The 21012-nt window shown below is 37.4% G+C and overlaps 1 protein-coding gene and 1 long non-coding RNA gene across 14 annotated transcripts in view; one reads left to right on the top strand and one right to left on the bottom strand.

Annotated features, from left to right (window-relative positions):
- The window catches only part of LOC107154372 (LIM domain containing preferred translocation partner in lipoma), a 608084-nt gene that overhangs the window by 53501 nt on the left and 533571 nt on the right, over nucleotides 1-21012 (bottom strand). The gene's annotated exons all lie outside the window — the stretch shown is intronic.
- LOC125617100 overlaps nucleotides 328-21012 on the top strand; it is a 28391-nt gene continuing 7706 nt past the window's right edge. The window contains exons 1-4 of one of the 2 annotated variants that reach the window (XR_007347953.1): nucleotides 328-546; nucleotides 1272-1342; nucleotides 2050-2194; nucleotides 12991-13484. This is a non-coding gene — a long non-coding RNA (uncharacterized LOC125617100). Of the gene's footprint in view, nucleotides 547-1271; nucleotides 1343-2049; nucleotides 2195-12990; nucleotides 13485-21012 lie in introns of those variants that run through there. The other variant, XR_007347954.1, reaches the window with a different exon arrangement.

The raw sequence follows: 21012 nt of genomic DNA, 5'->3' as shown, positions 1-21012 counted from the left end.
ATACATATATACATGTGTGTTGAGAGCCACAGCCGAAGGGGCCCCAGCAAATTTCCAGCTGCCAGCTGATGATTGGCTCACAGCCGCCCAAGCAACTTCTAGCTGCCAACTGGCTCCTCTGCGGTGATGCTCATTGGGCTGTTTCCCGGCCCTTTCAGACCACGGAGCTGCTCATTGGGGGACTTTTTTTTTGGCTCCGCCCATGCAACCCAGCCAATTGGCCTCAAGAGCAGGAGGAGTGGGGGAGGTTGAGAGGCTTGTGGGAAGCCGGTGGTGGCATCTGGGCTCTGAAGGTTTTCCTGAGGAGCTGTGTGGTCCCGTGTGTGTTCTAAAAATAAAGTTCGTTTCTTTTGACAAGTGGTTCCTGAATTGTTCCCAGCCAGACTGCGGCACATGTGTGTTCATAGACGTGTATATGTGTGTATACATATACACATATACACAATGGGATAGTATTCAACCATAAGAAAGAGTGAAACAATGTCATTTGCTGGAAAATAGAATAAGAGGTCATCAAGTTAAGCTAAATAAGCAAGACACAGAAAGGTAAGTATTATATGTTTTCTCTCTTATGTGGGAATAAAAATAAGTAAATAAAAATAACCCCAAAGCAGAAGAATAACTCCTAGGGAAGAAGAAGGGAACTGGGAGGAGGAGGGAGGGAGGATAAGAAAAAGGAGGGTAGTAGTGAAGGTGGGTATGATTAAAATATGAAACATTTGTAATGTTTTGAGCAACTAATGAATTTCTGATGTTTAAAAAAAAATAGGATCCATGCACACATGGAAATGTCTCAGTAGAACCCACTAATTTATACAGTTAACATGAGTTAATATTTATAATAAAAATCAAGTTGTAAAAATTTCATTTATAGTATCATTGGAATATTATACATTCATGAATAAGTATAACTGAAGCCATCTAAAAATGTTAAATGAACAAAATACAATGAAAGTGGGGGGAAAAAAACAATGCTGGGCTGGATTCCAGATCTAGTGTATAAGTTTTTTCACTATGAAAAACAGTATGGAGGTTTCTCAAGAAACTAAGTATAGACCCACCATCTGATTCAGCTATACCACTATTTTTCACTCACTCCTATGATTCAGGAGAGTTGCATCTAAATTTTGGTTTACTCATTTGAAAATGAAGATGATATGGATGGGCTGGTAGTGGCCAGACAGTTTTAAAATTCATGTCAATTTTAATATTCCATTCTGTTAATATTTAAATTCTTTGGATCTCCTGAACAATCCATTTCTTTTCAACAGGCTCAGTCAAGGGAACTGCTTGCACCAGCTTTCAACATACAGTTTCTGCTATTTATTCATTCAACTACTCAGTAAGTATTCTTTGAACAGCTACATTGCCTGAGGAATTGCCCTAAATCTGATCTGGAAGAGACAATATGAGATATGACAAAACCCTTCCATTATCATGCAATTTAGTATCTGGTATTACAGAATTCAAAATAACAACAAAATAAAAACATAAGTCAGGAAGCGATTGAGGCTGTGTGTGGTGGCACACACCTGCAATCCTAGCTACTTGGGTGTCTGTGGAGGGAGGAGTGCAACCTGAGGCAACTTAGCAAGACTCTTGTCTCAAAAAATATTTCAAAAATGGGACGGGGATGTAGCTCTGTAGAAGAACACATATCTGGGTTTGATCCCCATTAATGGAGGGAAAACTAAAGGGATTGAGGAAGACATAAGAAAGGGAGTGAGAAAGGGAGTCCACAGGAGAAGACTCTTTCCTCCAGGACTATTAGGGCAAAACCTTTTCCCAGGAAGGGAGATTTGAAGTGGGTCTTAAAGAATAGGACACAGCTGGTGGTGGGTGGTAAAGAGGATGGAATTCTGGGAATTCCAGAGAAGGTGAGTCAAGACAGGATGATGAAAGACTTATTGCTAAGGGAGTAGGGAGTGGGAAACAGAGTCTGTAGTCAGGCCACAGTGGGGCTAGAGTGTACTCTACCCTATCTAGATACTTCTTGATAGATAATACTATGTGTTTTGAACACTAAGTCACATTCCATTTTGTCTACAGTCTTCTGCCGAGTAAAATATCTACCCCAAGACATACTGACCATGCAGTACTAATCATAGGGTAGAACTTTCCAGATGAAACCTTGGATTAATTACTGCTGGAAGATAATGGAACAAGAATCCACATGAGGATGGCATGGTTACTGGTAAGTACACTTGCAGAAACCAAAGCATATTTTGTTAGCTCCCCTATCCAAACCAAACCTAAATTGGATCCATTTGCAAAAAGGTAAAAACCTTCAGGGTATAAGAAAACATGAGCTGTTCTCTCTCCAGAGGTAACCTGTCTACTGGAGAGTCTGGAAGTGCTTGCAAGTGTACCGTTCTCACCAGGCAGTCCTCTGGCAGCTGCTCCTGATCCAAAATAAGTGAGAGGCTATAGAGTACAGCATGTACTCTACATAGAGCTGCACATAAAGACCCAGGGGAGGGGAGGGTGAGAGGAGAGGCTGAGGGGGCGGAGAGAGGAAAGAAAGGCTAGGTATGATTATGTCACCAGGTATCCTTGGCAACCAGAAAACATCTTGTACATTCTGTTGAGAGTTCAGCAGCACATGGAAGGAAAACGTGCCCTACTTCTTTCTATCAACCTCAACAGCATGAGAACAGGACATCTCTAAGCCTTAGTCAAGGGAGGAGCCGAGATTTCCAAGGTCCCTAAATCTTAAGCATTTGGCAAAGATAGATAGATAGATAAATAAATAAATAAATAAGACACACATAAGTTGGAGAGAGAGCGAGAGTGAGTGTGAGTCTGTATGTGTGTTTGGGTGTGTGTGTGTGTGTGTGTGTGTGTATGTAGGAGGTGTGTTTTTGTTTATGAGGAGGGGTACTGCAGTGTGGTGGTAAAAGAAGCTTCCATGGTACAGAAGTTCAGAAGGAGGTATTGTGAGGCTTTGAGGTTAACTAGTTCTGAAGGCAGCACCCAATCAACTCAAGGGTTGAGTGGATATCTTGCAAGATAAAGGCTCAACTCAAATCGCTTACACTTTGTAGAGTCAGGACACATGTGTTTGAAGTGTGAATCTAATGAATGCATCTTGCTATCATACTCAGCTTGTCAGGCCACAGGATTCTGGGAGATAAAAAGCAATAAAGTTTATCTGTCCTTGCTCCAAAAGATGAAAGTGTCATCTGGAAAACTTGCCTGTCCAGCCTGGGGTCTAGAATAGCTTTAGTTGACAGCCTCCCTTGCTGCCTTTGCCATAGATACCCAGAAAAATACAGGCAACGCTTCCTTACACTGCTGAGGAGTTTGGGAAGCCCAATAACAATGATCATGTTTGGATGTCCACTACTGAGCATGCCAGTGGCCAAGCAATTACAACTAATTTACAGCTAATACTTGAATGGCACTTATAATGAACCAGGAACCATGCTAAGTAAGATATATGTATATACATGTGTATATATTTGCAGATGTATATATATAGGCATATGTGTTAATGAGTATACATGAATATGTATGTATTTGTATACACACATACTAGAATTCTAATTTAATCCTTACACTGACTCTGTTATAGGAACTCTTAGTATCCTTGTTGTAGATAAGAATACTAAAACACACAAAAAAAGGCAGCAGTTTGCCAAGACCTGCCATCTATGCTGTGGCAGAACTGCAATTTGAAATAACCCTGTTTAGGCTGGAAAAAAGGAGGCCAAATTGCCATGAATGAAGAAAAAATTTACTTTCACACACATGTGAGTTCCAGTATGAGCATGCATATATGTGCATGAGCGTACACACATGCATACACTCAGAGAAAGGCTGGGCTACTGCATCTATACAGAGATCAGACTGAGAACACAAAGGTGGCATAAATGGCCACCACTTATGACTTCACCATAAGACAAACACCAGGATATTACTAATTACCACTATAGCTTTGTTATGTGCTCGTGTAGTTCATAAAGAACTTCTAAAATCAGAAATGCACACAGAATGTGCACAGAGAATTCTGTTTATGGGGTAGCAAACCAGAAGCAGAAGTGATTAATGTTTTCTGTTAAGGATGCAGCTGCTCCTGGTGACTTAGGATGAATTTCTTCCAATCCATAATAGCAACTCAATTCTCAGATGTCCCCTGTCCCCTCATTCCCAGTACCACTACTCTCCCCCACATTAGGCTTCTAAAGCCTAGTACGTCATCATCACCTTTGCCTTTGATGGCTAAATTTATGGAGACTGCGAGGTTTCACTTTGGAACTCAAACGAAGCTAGATAAATGTGTTAAAGATGACACTGGACATAAGATCCTTAGAAATGATTCTTACAGAATTCAGAATAAGCACGTACACTGATTCCACATCTGTGGTGATGCAGCTGACATGCTATTCAGCAGGAAATAGCCACTCTCTCCTCTATGCCAGGTTCACAGTCTTGCATGTGGCTCAAGGCAAGCCAGAGGTTTTTGAGGCCTGTACTAAGCCTAGCAGCTCAGAGCCTAACTCAAAGAAACACCTTCTAAACTCCAACCACAATTCCCAGACTCCTGGAAGGGGCTATCATTCTAGGTCAGCACCATCCACACGATTCTCTGCAATAATGGAATACTTCTTCACTGTCTGGTGTGGTAGTCACAAGCAACATGTGAGTGAAATGTGGACTGAAATGAGTCTTAAGTGTGAAGGCTGAATTTCAAATTTTATTTACCTTTAATTAGTGGCTAGTGACTACCATGTTGGGCAGATGTTTCTAGATCATCTAGACCAGTATCCTCATTTTATTCCCACCAGGTACCACCTCCTTCAAACCTGTCAGAAAAGGAGCGAATGTACTTTCAGAGCAAAACACAGGGCTACTTACTGCTGAGAAGTCTTACATCCAGTCTCACGGTAGTCACAATTATAATATGACCCTTGTGATTGTTATTCTGGCCCTCCTTCCACTTAAAAACACATTTCTGAGATGAAAGTGTGACACAAATAGATTGCTGTGAGTCAAATCATGACCATTAACCTCCTATTTCCCTCTTAAAATTAATGACTTTGGTAGTAGAGTATGCTTAAGATCAAATGGGTTTGCAAGCCGGCAACAGTAGCAACAAAAAAAGTCAGCCACAGAGATCAGACAGATATACACAGGCAAGAATATAAAAGTTTAAGACTGACAAATAACAGGATTGGCAAGTTGAAGACATAATTTGAGGATCACATGTTAAAAATAACTATTAATAGCATAATCTTTTTGGACTAATAAAAATCATGTTAAAACATCCCACTAGAATCTTTAACAACAGACCACTAGAATTCTACATCTTCCTTCTGTTATTGTCTGAATTTATTTTAACTTCAGTTGTTCTTCGTCTTTCTATTCTAAAGCAGTTATAGATTGTCATAAAATCCAAAAGTATTCTAGAGTCATGGGAATGTAAAAAAAACCTCAGCAAAACAAAACATTTTAATTTGTTTTACTTGTTCTTTTTTTATTAACATTTACAACATAGAAGTTGTGTTTGTTTTTTCCTCCCCCCCCCCCCCAAATCTGTACCCAATAAAAAATGTTTCCAAACTGGGATGCCAAGTTTCCATCCAAATACCATTTTGTTTAATATCCCTGGGTGAACCCTCCCTAAAACAATGATTTGCACTGAAGCTTGGATGTACTTGCTTTTTCAAACAGCAAGATAAACCCACTGCAGCCCTCTGAGCCCCCAACCCTACACAGCATTAGGAAGGGATCCTTCAGAGGACAAAGGCCAAGTTCTGCACAGTCAGTGGCCTCTCTGTCTCTGGCACGAGGGATCAGAAGTTGCTTTCTGATCCTGAAAACATTTATTTTCATTTATTCCTTTGAGAAGGGCCGAGATGGGGGCTGAGGATAAGGCTCAGTGGTAAAGCACTTGACTAGCATGTGTGAGGCCCTGGGCTTGAACCCCCCAGCATCAGAAACAAAGAAAAAAGGAAAGATAAAAAAGGAAAAAGGAAGGCTGAGAAGTTTCACACCTCTTTGCCCTATTACCTTGATTGCTATCTTGGCTTCTTCCTCTGTGGCTCACATATTGGCAGGAATTCTAAATAGGGTTCTTGGAAGGAAGTAATTGAATCAGGAAATGTGCAAGTCTATCTCCAAAGAAAAAGCAATGTCATGCATCCCATGACCAGCCTTTTGTAAGGGACTGTTCCCCTCCCCAGAAAGTTACCCTAGTATAAAGTTTACAGTTTTCTGTATAAAAAAAAAAAAAAGACAAACAAAAACAAAACAAAAATCTATGAAGGGGGATTTACTTTGGAGGGATTTCATGCTGACATAAGAAAGAATTTCCTGTACATATGGTCCCCAATTTTAGACACAATGCATTCCTGGAAATTGTATCATAAAGCAGATCACCAGAAGGGAAAGCTGTGATTTTGCCTGCTTCTTTCATTCAACAAACATCTACTGAATGCCCACTGTGTCCCAGGCACAATGACAAGTTCTGCCCAGTTCCTATAAATGGGCCTAAAAAATGATCCATGCACCTGAACCTGTAAGGTCACAAGAACAGAAATCAGAGCTTACGAGTCTGTGTCGAATGAGCAGAGTAGAATGAACAAGACTAGAATCCTATAGTACCCCGAATGGTGACAGAGATGTCTTATTTCTGCCTTACTTTCTGCTAAGGTTGAATCTTGAAAGCCTCTAAAAGACCCCTGTGTTAAAGTCTTGGCGGTGCTATTTGGAGGTGGTGGAATTTTTCAGAGGTGGGTCTAGTGGGAGGCTTACAGGTCATTGGAGGTGTGCCCCCAAGTAGAAGTGTGGGTCTCTGGCCTTTCCACTTCTTCTCTTGCTTCCTAGTTACAAGATGAGCTAGTTACGCTCTCACCATGAAATGCTGCCTTGCCAAAGACCCCAAAGAAACAGAGCCAAGCCATCATGGACTGGAACCTCCAAAACCGTGAACCAGAATAAACCTTTTCTCTTTATAAGTGAACATTTCAAGCATTTTGTTATAGTGAGGGAAAGCTGACTAATATACTTCCCAAGCAGACTCCAAGCATCCTGTCAACATGTGCAATGTACCACTTGGCAACCCGTTATCCCCACAGAATTTCAGTGCTCTCATCAATATACTGCTCCTACTCTCTCTTCATCCTTTTCTCTTGGAGTTTATCTCAGATCCTTGTGAGGCCTCCAGTCTCCAAATCTAGGCTTTCTTCTCCTAGCCCAAGTAGATGGCCTCAGTTTTTTGTATCTGAGAAGACAGTGTTCATATGCCACATTCCCCAGTATTTTTCTACTTCACCTCAAATAGTCCTTATCACCATTTCATGCCTGAGTGTTCCTTCTGTTTCAGAAAAGGAAGTGGACTCAATCATTTCCAAGATAAATTGGTCAACTGTTAATGACCCTTTCAATAACAAAGCCAATGCTTATAAAATCTATGAGAGTTCTTTATTACATTCTGAGACTTTAGGAAGAGTAGAAAATAGTCATTTCTCTACATACCAGAGATAAATGAGACATCAGGGAGCAGACAGCATTGTAGGGGGCTGGTAGTATCCTTCTTACAGATAAAATTCATCCTACATTAAAAGGATCCCATAGATCACAACTTATTAGCAAGATAAAAAATGTATTAATGCCCCAAAGTTACTTAAAGATATTTTCTGCAAACTCAATGGTTAAAAATAGAGAAAAGGGTAAATAATGGAGTTTACCATGAGTAGAAATATTATGTAAGTATAAAAATCCGGGTTCTGAGAGAATATTTCTAAGAGCACATGGGAAATTGTCTCTGGGAATAAAATAAATTTGGAATAAAAACAGACTCATAGAATAATCAAGTTGTACCTAAGTGTGTAAATACATGTCTAAGAAGTAGATTAGCAGGTTAGTTATTTTAAATGTTTATAGTGAATGATGAATAAATTACAAGTGAACTGAAATTTCTTTATCCTTTCAGGGGTATGTTTTCTGCAAAAATAATTAAAAAATATTTAAAACAATGAACGTCAGTGTTGGAATCATCTGGGGAATTTTCAAAATACTAATGACTGGTCCCACTCCAGATAGTCTGATTTCAGTGGTCAGGGGATGCTGCCAGAGTAACAGAGTTTTAAAAGCCACCCAGATAATTCTATCTAGCTATCACTAAGAACTGCTGCTTTTAAAACATATTTCTTTTCAACTAAGTTCCTTCTTTAACTTAAATGTATACTTTCAAGAGAGTGTGACTTGCATTGTAACTGAAAGTCACATTCATTAGAATTCTTGCAACTAAAATCTGAAGGAAAAAAATAAGTCTACAGAGAAGAATGGAAGAAAAAGATGGTTATTATAACCGGACATTAAATTTAGGCTTGTGGTTTCTGGTAGTCAGGACAAAGATGAAAATAATGTGAAATTAAAAAAAAAAAAAAGATAATGTCTGTTAAGGAAGCCTAGAACTAAATTCTAGTAGGAGATTATCTTGCATGTTTAAAAGATTACGTTGACTTGGTGAAACACATTTTCAGTTTCATAGAAACTTTTCTTTCTTCTCCCTCTTTGTTTCTTTTCTTTTGGGGGCTAAGGATTGAACCCTAGGCATGCACTGAACCACTAAACTACAGCCCCAACCCCTAGAGACACATTTCGTGCATAAGTTTCTTATGCTGACTTCTTATAAAAGTCAAAGGAAATATTAAGTTTTGATTTTATGAAAGTATTTCGGGGTGAATTCAGCTAAGTGGACTAGGTGATAATATATTTAATTACAACAAAAAGGATTATTCAGGAACGCTGAAAACAAAAGCTTACACTTTTTTTCCCCATTGAACATCCATGTATCTGCAACACAGAATTTAAATTCTTAAGTTTAGCACTTTCTGATATAGAGATAAGACAGATTTCGGAAATTAAGTCAGGGATACGCTGGGGTAGGGAGGAGTGAGGAGCAGCAAACACAAACAGAAATGTGATAATTCACATCAGAAAATATGAAAGTAGGTTTTGGGGGAAGAATACTTGATGTGAACTTTTGGGAACTGTTTTCCTCCTGTTATACCAAAGGATGCTCCCAGACGAAAAAAATAAAAAGAAACATACACTTAACTTTTCAGTGATGACTTTTGAAAACTATAAATATTTGACGTGAAATTTTTAGGTTGTGTCTCCTCTGGTCTTTGCTCAATACCCACATGCGTGTTATTAGACACAAACACACAACCAGCAAGTATACTAAAACATTTACAAGGGGGATTTTTTTTTTTACTTTTAACACATAAAAGTAATGATTTATTGCCAACAGCACTTAATGTGATGAATTTAGAAATGTGATTACCACACTTCCTTGGAAGAATCTGGTCAAAACAAAACTAACCCTATTACACAACAGTGAAAATAGCTCCAGAGCTGTGTGGACCATTTAATGTGTAGCTGAAATCACAAATGCTGTGTAAATTCTGAAACCCCTGACCTGTGTCAAGTGGGACACTAAGCTTCTCTTTCAGATGACAGACCCAAAACTGTTTCCCCCAGGATGATATCTCTAGGCTTGCAGCATAGAAGCTACTTCATGTGCAGATGTGGTCATATCACACCAAGATCATGCTCACATACCTTTCTATTGACTAACAGACATGGGTCTGCCATTCAAGATTCTCCAGGAACCAGTACTGAATGACCTTTCTGCCTCAATTGCTTATTTCTGTCCTTTGCCTGTCCACCCCACTGGTTGAATGACTACCACCCATGTATTGATCTTCCCTACCTCTTAACTCTTGATTGACTCTTTATTCTCCCTGTTCCTTCCCATCTAATAACACCTATTAAAGAACCTACTCGGTTTTAAAGAGCTGGCTCCCACTTCTTTCACAAAGTATTTCCTGATTACCTAGTTGGAGGAAATTTCTTCCTCATCCAATTTATATTTCTATTGTAACTCCCTTTGAAGTCAACTTTTCTTTTATTTGTAATGTACTTAAATATTTTTCCTTCCTTATGTGAACTTCCAGAGGGCAAGTTCATGTTGTGTGGTTGCTGTAGTTCCTACAGCAAGGCACAGAAGGTATTCAGGTTATTATTTAAAAGTCCTTGGAAATTTAAGGCCCAATTAATCAAATGGAGTCATACAGGAATAACAGATGGCAAAACTTCTTAAGTTATATATACACACTTACACAGGTGCAACACACACACAAACACATACACATTACAACTGTTCAAAGATAAGGAGGAAGGAAAAAAACCCTCAAACTGAATCTCAGGACAAGTATCAGACCCTTTATCTTTGGGACTAGTTATTCTTTCCACTTCTGACAACCCCAGCTGAACTGAAAACAGATTGAACCATAAAAGGCTAGGAGGAAAGCTGATGCAATATTATGTGTTTATAGAGAGTCAGGTGCTTCAGGTATAATCCAATAGGAACAATTCTGCAAGGGAAAGACCTACCCTACTTTTTTTTTATTTGAAGAAACTGAGCCTCAAGGAGGTTAAACAGTTTTGTTTGTACAAGACCACATTGCTCAAAACAATAAAGTGGGATTTAAATCCTGGGCTACAGAACTATAAAACCTAGACTCTTCCACTCTCCTAATCTTCCTCTCATATATACATAGTTAAGAATTTAGCTGGAAATTAATGAAAGCTTGATTCTCATAGTACTGTATACTTTTGCAGGGCTTTAGAGGAACCCCTGTTCAGTTGACCTGCAAACATGAAACCCTGAAAATTGCTAGGAGACTCCAGGGAGGAAATAACTTGAGAGAAAAATACCAGTGGAAACTATTACAGCATACATAAGAGCTTGAAATTATTACAATGAGGAGACATTAGTCTGATAGACTAATCACACATACCGTATACGAGTTACAAACAAACATTAGTAGCTATATGAGAAGAATGAAAAAATCATTGATTAGAGGTTGCAATACAGTTTGGAAAACCATGAACTTGCTCTCGTGTCTTGAGCAATTCATTTCTCTCACTGAGTGGTTGTTTGAGCTTGTTTGCTTCAAATAGGGGCTGATTATATAGGATTTCCAATGCCCTCTTTAGTTCTAACGTTCTTTAAGTCCAAGGCTAATTGGTTGACCTACAATAAGCCTCTCACTAGTTATGAAGAAAGATTCTGCTCATGCCTGCACTCTGGACATTATTTGATGTGCATCAAATGATAATTCATACCATCTTCCCAAAGATGTTTTTCCTAAAAATAAACAACAACAAAAAAACAGCGGCAATCCTTTGGAGATGCTCAGTTAAAACTCCAAAAGAACAAAACTAAAAACTATTCCATAGGTGTTTAAGGTAATTCCCTCCCTGTTTTCCTTTGCGGTGAGTTCAGACATCACCTTATGCTGTAGTAAGTTTCTTCTCTTCAGAACAGATTTTGGAATTTTGGGCTCTGAAACAAACATAGGGTCTGGTTTTCCATTTCTGTTTTGTATATGAAGTGAAGTTGCAACCCTTTTAAATTCAAGCAGAACTGCTCCCCATACCACAGACCACAAGAATTCTGCCAGGGCTGGGTTTTATTTTGGGGTGGAGAGGAGCAGTAGCAGCAAAAATACTTGTAAAATGGAAGAAGGTGTGATATTCTTTAGAAAAGGGATGGACTGCCAGGAGCAGGAAGGATGAGAAGACTTGGCAGCCTATCGGAAACAGCTGCAGAAGAGGCATCCAGTGTGTTGTATTAATTTGTACATCTCTATACTACAGAGCTAAGTGCTTTCACAGCCCTTTTGAAATCTGAAAATGGATTTTCCATTCATCCAGAACTATGCATTGGCTCAAACTAGCTCTTGTTCAGAGAGGTCATCCAGCAAGTCATTGCCCATTGTACATGGGAATCAGCAAGTGCTGCTGAAGATCTGTAGAACTGCTTTACATTCTTCTCCAACACACTGGTCTGGCTGCCAGTGCCTAAAACACAGGGCATTCATATAAGCTATCAGGAAAAAAAAAAGATGGGAAATGAACCCATTTGCCCTGAAAATTTTGCATTGGCTTCTATATAAGTTCATTTTAAACCTATTTGAAAACAGTCCTCTCTTTTCAAGTTCCTCCTCTTCATTATTTACAATAATGGTTTCCATGCAACAATCAAAAAGACAAAGGAACAACAGGGTACACTGCTTAGTCTTGAGAAGAAAAACAGAAAAGAATTAAAAAAAAATAAAAGTTTTCCTTTACCAATTCTTATCAGTGTTTTATAAGTAATTCAGGTTGCAATATGTCTATTAGGTACTTAGTTCTGTGATAAATGTCGGGGATTATTTGAGATTTTTACAGTATTTGGGAAGACAGGGTTAGTTATTTCATGCAACTTGGTCTTGGCTTCCCAAATACTTTCAAGTTCTGTTTACTTCCTGGCAAGTAAATAAAAACATTATTTTTGACACTGAATCTAAATGACAGAGGACTTCAGAAAACAGGGACAGCAACTAAGAGATATCTCAGGAAATATTTCATTAAGAGAATGGATTCGAATGTATTATATTCAGAGGGAGGTATTAACTCTGCCCTACTTAAGAAGTGGAAATGGGAAAAGGTCAGAAAAACTTCCCAGAAGATCTGAAGGCGGTATCTCAGGCTTAGATAATGAGAATAAAATAAATAAATGATCACGAGATAGAAAAGTACCTATAGAGCATTTTATACTTTATTATAGTTTCTGACTTATTTCATTTGAAAAAAAGGTTCAAAATGGCAGGAAAATTTACTCAGTTGAAAAGAGCTAAACTAAACTTTAAAAAGGGTTTGGGATGTAGCTCTCCAGTAGTCTGCTTGCCTAGAACGTGTGCATTTAATCCAGAGCACTAGAAAAACAACCTACATGTGCATGCGTGTACACACACAAACACATGCACAAACCTAAACTAGAGGAAAAAAATGACATAAACATGATGTACTTTCATTTTTCTCCCTATAAAATTTACCTTGGATTTTTCTCTGAATAGAATGAAAATAAAACAAGAGATTTGTTGATGCAAACACCCTCAGTAATGAAATCTGCTTCTCTGTGTCCTACAGGATCCTGCCTGCAGCCCAACACTGCTTGAGGTAGAGAAAGCAGCTAGTCTACTCTGAATAGTTGCCAAGGGAACAGCCAGTGCTTTATGACATTATGGTCAGATGAGGGGGAAGCGGACTGACCCTGTAACAATGCCAGGAGAAGCCAGCTGCTTGGAAAATCACAATGATTATCCAAAGACGACTTTCAAAACACACACACAACAACAGAAAATCCAAATGAACATATATGACCATGAAAATAAAATTTTGTCTTTTCTAACATGTCTACTGTGCAGTTCAGGCCTAGGCATAAAAGTCAATTACTGCTGCTGTTTTTTTTTTTTTTAATAGTAAGATTCCCCTGTTATTTTGTCTGATTCGGATATATAATCTCAAGTCCAGACTTATTTTAACCAACATCAGCCAGAAAGGAAATGAGTCTAAGTTGAAGTGCTTTAAAAGCAAATGTCTACCTGGTTCTCCAGTCCTTAATCATCTTGCTCTCTTCACAGAATACTCTGGGGGATAGATACAAAACCTGGAACATCTAATTGAGCCTGTATTGTATCACTGTGTTCATTGCAGTGGCAGAAAGTTATCCAGGTGGTCGAGGAGCTGGCTTTGATATAGGAGATAGGGCTGGCTTTGGAACTAAATCCAAACAGCATAATAAGGCTTTGTGATCCATATGGTAAATATCAAAGTGAAGTGTGAGGGGCACTAAATTCTCATCAATCCAACGAGTAAGTACTTATTTAGTGCTTGGATCCTAACAGATGTTCAATGCATGTTAGCTGAAGAGAATAATGAGGACTTATTAAGGTGTTAGTCTGTGTGAGGAACTAAGTTGACTGCTTGACATGTGTTTCCTCACTTATTCATCAATTAGCTCAGGAAGGAGGACATGTTGTCATCATCCCCATTTTATAGACAGAATACTGAGTCTTGGAGAGGGGAACTTGCCCAATGTCCCCCAGCTCATGGGCAGAGACATCTTTTGGGCCCTGCTTTCAACTACTCTGAGATATTGTCTCTCAAGGCTGAGAGAGAAACAATGCAGGGTCTCACTTTCCACACTAAGTAACAGATGAAGCACATTGGTTTCTGTCTTCTTGGAGATGATGCAGTAGTCTGCATTTAAAAATCTCTCTCTCTCTCTCTCTCTCTCTCTCTCTGTGTGTGTGTGTGTGTGTGTGTGTGTGTGTGTGTGTGTGTGTGAATCGAAGAATAGACAGACAACTCACCCAAGCCAGAATGGATCTGCTACCACATGAGAGGGAAGAATGCTGTGGGGAACAACAGAAAAATTCTAATCCTACTTGACCTGGAGGAAGTCATTTAGTTTATCTGGGAAGGAATATATGGAATCTAAGTGAGGCAGCAGTTGGATAGAACTTCAGTTATTAGAAATAAACAGAAAGGCTTAATGCTGTAACCCAGATCAATTTCCAGAGGAGAGTGGGCTATAGCATCTTCAAGGATGTAAAAAAGGAGAGGAGAGATTTATTTACTCCCAGGATTCTAATGATCTTCACCTCTACTTGTTTTTTATCTTTCAAATTTTTTTTTTTGTGTTGTAGATGGACACAATACCTCTATTTTATTTATTTACTTATTTATTTATTCATTTTATTTAATGTGGTGCTGAGGATTGAACCCAGTGCCTCACACATGCTAGGCAAGCGCTCTACCACTGAGCTACAGCCCCAGCCCCTCACCTCTACTTCTGAATTGAGCTAGTGCTAGGAAATGATAATGGTGAAGTGAAGTAAAAATTTTCCCAACGTATTGTAGCTGTTTTGACTCTGACACTATCTTAATGTAGATTTGAGGGCAACACTCTCACCTATTAAAATGAGAAAGTTGAACCAGATGATCCCTTAGCCAAAGGCCCTTGAGCATCTCCTAACAGGACACTGGGATGCACTGCCCAGGACAAATTAAATGAATGCTTTGTTAACTAAATCCCTATAGAGAAGAATTTCCTTTACAACAAGGTGTATTTGTTCAAGTAGGTCTTAATGCAACAGCATTAACCTTGTAAAGTCTGGCAATGCTGAAAGACCAGAGTACAGGCTTTGTGTGGTGTCTAGAGTTATCAAGGCAAGAATTTAATAATGCACATAGAAAAGGGCCTAGAACTCTGCCCGCCAAATAGTGGACATTCATTTGAAGTCACTCAGCATGAATAAACGAACACATGAGTATTGATTAAGAATTTGTACTCTGGAGACACAACCTAGAATGAAATTTTATTATCACTTATTAGTTTTTCGATTTATGGTAACCAACTTTTCAATTCTGATATTAATTAGACAAGAAGAATAATTGTCCTGGGTATTCAAATTGATTAAATTATGCTATGTGCATGTATTAATGTGCCTCAATGAAACCCACTACTTTGCATAAATATTATGCACCAATTAAAAAAAGAAAAGGAAGAAAAAAAGAACATGGTTGACCATTACTTATGCAATTGTGGCCAGCTTTAATTTCATTAATGCAAAGAGTACACTTGGAAGATTCAGATATAAAATACATTTGAGATTAAAAAATCATATTCTCTATTCATTATATTCAACTCCCCCAATGCGAGAAGCATGTCATTATTTCTTTGATTATTATGACATTTAATATCTTTTCATAAGAAAGAATGGCAAATGTACTGATTTATCATGATTAAATAAGATCATACATGCAAAATTCTTAGCACAATCACAGCAAAGAATGAAATGATAGTATTGAGAAACCTAGATGGGCTTGTGAGATTGAATACATGGATGGATGTTCCTGGAATTAAATAGCCAATCGTTTGGTTTGGCTATTTAATTCCAGGAACATCCACCCATGTATGCCTCACACTGGAGGCTAGTATATTCATGCATATAAGAATATGTGTAGGGCATAATTTTGATTATTCAAATATCTTTATTTTTATGCAGTGCTAGGGGTTGAACCCAGACCTTTAGTGCATGCTAGGCAAGAATTCAACCACTGAGGTATACACCTCAGCATAAAAAGATCATTTTCTAACTCAGTTTGTGAATTGTGTATGTGTCTTTAAGCTCTAAGTGCTACAGCTATTGCTAGGACTGGCTTACAAATTGGGGAAAACAATAGAAAACTTCACACTAAATAACTGAATGCTTCAGAAGCTATGTTCTGTTCATAATTACCTATCTACATAATTACCCTTACTACTTTGGGTTTACTCTCCTCCCCTTTCCCTATTTTCATTAATTGACACTTTTTAAAGACAGGATAAAGGACACAAAAATGAGGACAGAAACTAGGCACAGTGGTGCACACATGTAATCCCAGCTACTTGGGAGATTAAGGCAGGAGGACTGCAAGTTCAAGGCTAGCCACAAGAACTTAGTGGGATGCTGTCTCAAACTGAAAACAAAGCTGGGGATGAAGCTCAGTGGTAGACTGCTTGCCTAGTAAGTGCAAGGCCCTAGGTGGCGGGGGCGGCAGTGGCTGGAGTTAATCCCTAGTATCATATGTGCACACAGAAAATGTAAACATTTTTTCTCTAATCAAACCTGTACCTAGTATGTTAAATATATGAGTAAAATATATTGGATGCAATATACCAAAAAAGTAGAGAAAATATAATTAGTTTTTGTGTATGGGGGAGAAACTTAAAAAATTACCCATGAAAAGGGTAGAAGTGTCACTCCAGGGTTAGTCCTTTGAATTATTTAATAATCACATCTACAAAAAGCACAGTAATCTACCTCATCAGTGAAGATTTTGGAAAGTATTTATTTGGTTTTTAAAATATAATCTTTAGAAAATCCTCAATATGCACAAGAGGAGGGGAAAAATAAACACAGATGCGAAAGAAACAAACTGAATTGTGCTTTTTTTGGGTCCTCCTAGTCATTTTTGCAAATGCCTTCAAAGTAGGCATTTAGATCTTTTTATGTTCTGATTACATTCATCATTAAAACATTGGGTAAAATCCACTACAGCTACCATTGTGGAATTGGAGGTTTATGCTAGTTGCACAAAGTATGCTTTCAGAAGTCTCTAGTTGCATGAAGACTGCTATTTGCCCACTGGCACTGTAAGCACCACATAGAGGAAAAAACAGAGTAGCCAGGATTCTCTAGATTGTATTTTATTCCCTGCCTAGATCATATCTGTATAAATTACATTTGATTTTGAAAAGCAAAATCAAATCTCATATATTACCAGAGTTCAACATGTCCCTTTTCTGGGCTTCAGTTTTCCATCCACAAGTGGGATTTTGGACCCAGGAACCCCTAGGGGGTTAGCATCATGAATGGCGCTAAGACTAATTCTTCTAGGGTGAAAGAACCAGATATCACCAGCAATTGATATAAAACAAGGTCATGGGTTTCTTCCTAATACAAAGAGTTCTCATTGAACAAGGCTTAAGACTACTTTGATGTTAGATAATAAAAACAGTGTGAATGATGATGTTAAGTAATATTTACTGAGCACTTAAAAGGTATAGGATGCTGTATTATTTCACTTATGTTGGGGTTATTATTATACAGAAAGGAAAAGCATTTATCCAACTAGGAAGTATAGAGCCATGACTGAAGCCCAAATCTCCAGATTCTAGTTCTTAGTTACTATTTACACTGTGGATACTTATTTATTTAGTTATTTTTAAATTTTTTTTAGTTGTCATTGGACACAATATCTTTATTTTATTTATTTATTCTGTATGATGCTGAAGTTTGAACCCAATGCCTCACACATGCTAGGTGAGTGCTCTATTGTTGACCCACAACCCAGCCCTACACTGTGATATTTAAAGGTCCATATCAAATGATATCTTCTTCAATATGCTTTTATTGATTTTTCCAATTATGATTTCTTTCTCTACTCTTTCTCTTTTTTAAGTACAGCACTTGGTCATAGTCTGTCTTTCAAGCTCCTTAATATAAGTGATTTCTCCTTTGCTTTTCAGTTCCTAAGTACCTATTATTATAACAGGTTCTCAGCTGATGTTTTGAGATATGAATATCCTCAGCTCTATCATGACACAACCTGAAAGATGTTGTATGGGTAAACCCACACAGGTACAGTCATCTGATCCTTGACAAAGGCACTAAAAACATGTTGGAGAAAAACAGCTTTTGAACAAATGGTCCTGGCAAAACTGAATATCTAACTGCAGAAGAATGAAACGAGACTCTTATCTCTCACCTTGCCCAAAAGTCAACTCAAAATGGATCAAAATTTCTGGCCTAGGTATTAGGCCAGAAAGTTTGCAACTGTTAGAAGAAAATGGAAGGTCAACACTCCAACACAGACTCACAGACAACTTTTACAATAGGATTCCTAAAGCTCAGAAAATAATAAGGATTAATAAATAGGATGGCATCAAATTTAAAAGTTTCTCCATAGCAAAAGAAACAAGAGCATGAAGACAATCTTTGAAAGCTACTTTTCCAACAGAATATCAATATCCAGGATATAAATAACTGAAAAAACTTACTACCAAAAAGAAAAAAAAAATCAAATAATCCAATCAATGAATGGGCAAATGAACTAAATAGATACTTGTCAACAGAATATAAGTAACCAACAAATATTTGAAAAAAATGCTCATCATCTTTATCAATCAAGGAAATACAAATCAAGGCAATACTGAGATTTTATCTCACTCCATTAAGAATGACATCCATGAAGAATTGCAAACAATAATAAATTCTGGTGAGGATGTGAGGGAAAGGCAACACTTTTATACCATTGGTGGGATTGTAAATCACTGTGAAAATCAGTATGGTAGTTCCTCAGAAGACTAGACATGGAACTCAGTATTTATCCTAGAGAACTAAGTCAGCATATTAGTGAAAACAACAGTCAAAACAACCAACAGAAACAGATTCCAAAAGACAGATGCTGGAAGTATTGAACAGGAAATTTAAAATACTGTGATTAATGTTAAAGATTCTAGTGGAAAAGGAAGAAAACATGTGATCAGCAGACAGAGACTGTCATGTGAGAGTATGTCTAATTCTCTGTGAGAAGACTAAAATGGAAATGCTAGAGATGAAAAACATAGTAACAGAGAAGAAGATACCTCATGAACATTAGTAAACTTGAAGGTGGGTCCATAGATATCAAGTAAACTTGAACATAAGAGTGTGTGCATACACACACACACACACACACACACACACACGGTAAAAACAGAAAAGAAAAAAATATGTGAAGAGGGAGTTAAAGACTATAACAGAACACCCAAGAACGGTGGAACAATATCAAGCATCATGTATATTTACAAGACACTAATTAAAAATAAAACAAAACTATAACTAAATAGATCAGTAAAGTAGAGGCAAGGGAACGGGGGAGAAAGAAGGGGAGGGAAAGGGAAATTACTGGACACTGAATTAGAACAAATTACATTTCATGCTTTTATAATTTTGTAAAAATGAATCCTAATGTTAGGTATGACTAAAAAGAACCAATAAAAAAAAAGTAAGCCTGGCATCTTCCTGATTCCCTATTTTACCATTTCCCACCATGATGCCATTGGGCCCTCACCTGAACAGATATTAGAATTGAACAGATATTAGCTTCATGATCTTAATGTCCATAGCTGTGAGCTAGCTTTTAACTAGCTTCTAAACTTTTAAGCTTCTTTCCTTCTGAAGGCCCAGCCTCAAATATTGTGTTATAGCAACACCAGACTAACAGTGCTAAAAAAGTCTAAATAAATAAATATTTTTCCTTATTTATAACTGATCTAAAAGCAGTTCAAAGCAAAATTAACAACAATTTTTTTATGTATTCACAGCATATCTATAAGTAAAAATAATGATAAGAAGAGTATAAAGGTTAGCAAGATTAGGAGCACACTATTGTAAGGTCCTGAGACTACTCAGAAAGTGGCATAATACAACATGAAAATACATATTGATTAGTAAAGAATGTATATTGTTAATCAGAGAACAACACTAATATTAAAATTCTGGGCATAGATAACACATAGTGCAAATAAAATGGAAATATGAAAAACAAAAGCTAAAGAAAGGTAGAAAGAGAAAAATAGAACAGATGGAAAAGTAACAAAAGCCACTGAGGTGGTGAATTTTAATCCAACTATATCAAAAATTACATCAAATGTAAATAATATAAACACAAATTAAAATGTAGAGACTGTCAAATCAAATAAAATATCAAGACCTAGCTATTTTCTCACTAAAAGTAACCCATTTAAAATATATACATTATAGAATGTAAACAAAAGGTTGGTAAAGAAAGCTGTATCAATCTCATTTAGAGTTAAGAAAAAGAATATTTTTATGGTCAAAGAGACGTTTTATAAAGATGAAAGGAACAATTTTAGGGTCAGGAAAACATAGAAATCCTAACGTGTGTGCACTTAATAGTAAAGCTTCAAAAGACATTAACATAAACAAAGTCAACCACACAGCTGAACAGCAAATAGTGAATCTAAATATACACTGGGGGTTGAGTCCTCTTTGCTCAGTAACTAACAGAAAAAGGAGAGAAAAATCAATAAAGATAGAGAAGATGTGTACAATGCTATCATCCAATTTAACCTGATATATATAGAATACTCTATCCAACAACAGGAGAAAGGCATAGAGTATTCACCAACATAAATGACATTCTGGGACATAAGACAAATCATAACAAGTTTTAAACAAACTGAAGTTATACAAAGTATGTTCACTGGCCACAAAGAAATATTCCAGAAGTCACTATCAGAAAGGTCTAAAAAATATCCACATATTTGGAAACTAAGCAATATATTTCTAAATAACTCAGGGATCTAAAGGGAAATATTTTGAATAAAATGAAAATATAAAAATGAAAACATGTAAATATAAAATGCAAAAATGTATAGGATGTAGCTTAATCAGAGCTTATTGATTGAATGTTTATATTAGAAAAGACAAAAGATCTTAAATCAACAATTAAAACTTTAACCTCAAGGAAAGAAGAAGAAGAAGGAGAAGGAGGAGGAGGAGGAGGAGGAGGAGAGAGGAGGAGGAGGAGAGGAGAAGGAGAAGAAGAACAACT

Source organism: Marmota marmota, unplaced genomic scaffold, assembly GCF_001458135.2.
Source record: "Marmota marmota marmota unplaced genomic scaffold, marMar, whole genome shotgun sequence".
In the NCBI taxonomy this organism is placed as follows: Eukaryota; Metazoa; Chordata; class Mammalia; order Rodentia; family Sciuridae; genus Marmota; species Marmota marmota.
Note: the sequence above shows the minus strand (reverse complement) of the source record. Positions and strands in the feature narration are given on the sequence as shown.